General features: G+C 43.6%; 1 protein-coding gene across 1 annotated transcript in view; it reads left to right on the top strand.

Annotated features, from left to right (window-relative positions):
* Pmel (premelanosome protein) overlaps positions 1 to 1,337 on the top strand; it is a 12,406-nt gene that overhangs the window by 226 nt on the left and 10,843 nt on the right. The window lies entirely within an intron of this gene.

The raw sequence follows: 1,337 nt of genomic DNA, 5'->3' as shown, positions 1-1,337 counted from the left end.
TTTTTTTTTTTTTTTTTTTTTTTTTTTTTTTTTGTTTTGTTCAAGATAAGGTCCAGGGTAGCGCAGGCTAGCCTCAGATTCACTATGTACCCAAGGATGAACTCAAACTCCTGATCCTCATGTTTCTACCTCCTAAGTACTGTGACTTAAACCATTGTGCCCAGCTTTAGAAGTGAAATTTAGGATCAAGCATAGAAGTATTCCTATCTGATGCAAGGAGCAGAAGGCATGGCACTAATCCTGAGGCTTCTTGAAGTAGTCAGCTAAATAGGAGCTCGAAGGAGGTGACATGATGGGGAGATCCTTTGGGTAATATCGTAAGTACAGTGGTAGGAGATGTAAAGTAGAGAGGAAAAGAATAGGGTATTCAGTAAGGCCACACTGACAGACCACCTCTGCATCTGGGGTGGGGATGGATAAATGTAGCCCAGGCCTTACATTCTAGCCCTGGGAGAGGTCTCAGAAGGGTCTCAGCTGAGCATCACATGAAAGGACTCTGGGGGATTGAGACCTCGTGACAGGAGCAAGGGGAGGGAGTTAAGGGTGGTGAGAGGGTCTGGAATGTCCCGTGCTGCTGAGGAGGGAGAGTGGGCAGTCAAAAAGAATGGTGCGTCTTATGACTGTTCTTGCTTCAGTGGTCAAGCACTCCCTGAGATGAGCATAGACCAGCCCCCCTCCCCCAGCAGAACTCTGGGCTCCTGTGGACCTTAGAGTTGGGTTAAGGACACTTCTCTGTGCTGTAATATATTATATATATATATACATCACACACACACACACACACACACACACACACACACATACACATATGTGGCTGGGCAGAAAGCCTCTTTACCCCATAAGCCATCTCACTTGTCCAAGATTTTCTTCTGAATACATATTTTAGACAAAAACAGCAACCAAGAAGGATAGAGCAAATGTATTAAAACATTGGTGGATTTGGATTTAGGTGAACGGATGTGGACACCCATTTTATTCCTTTATTTTCAGACATCTATTTTAGCTCTGGTCTCCCAATGTAACCCCAGCTGGCCTCCAACTTGCAGTGATTTTTCTTCTTCTCCTTTTCCTTCTTCTTCTTCTTCTTCTTCTTCTTCTTCTTCTTCTTCTTCTTCTTCTTCTTCTTCTTCTTCTTCTTTTTGTTTGTTTGTTTTGTTTTTCTGGTTTGGCTTTTCGTGACAGGGTTTCTCTGTATAGCCCTGGCTGTCCTGGAACTTACTTTGTAGACCATTATTATATGTAAGTACACTGTAACTGTCTTCAGACACTCCAGAAGAGGGTGTCAGATCTTGTTACGGATGGTTGTGAGCCACCATGTGGTTGCTGGGATTTGAACT

This window comes from Mus pahari, chromosome 9 (assembly GCF_900095145.1).
Source record: "Mus pahari chromosome 9, PAHARI_EIJ_v1.1, whole genome shotgun sequence".
Classification (NCBI taxonomy): Eukaryota; Metazoa; Chordata; class Mammalia; order Rodentia; family Muridae; genus Mus; species Mus pahari.
Note: the sequence above shows the minus strand (reverse complement) of the source record. Positions and strands in the feature narration are given on the sequence as shown.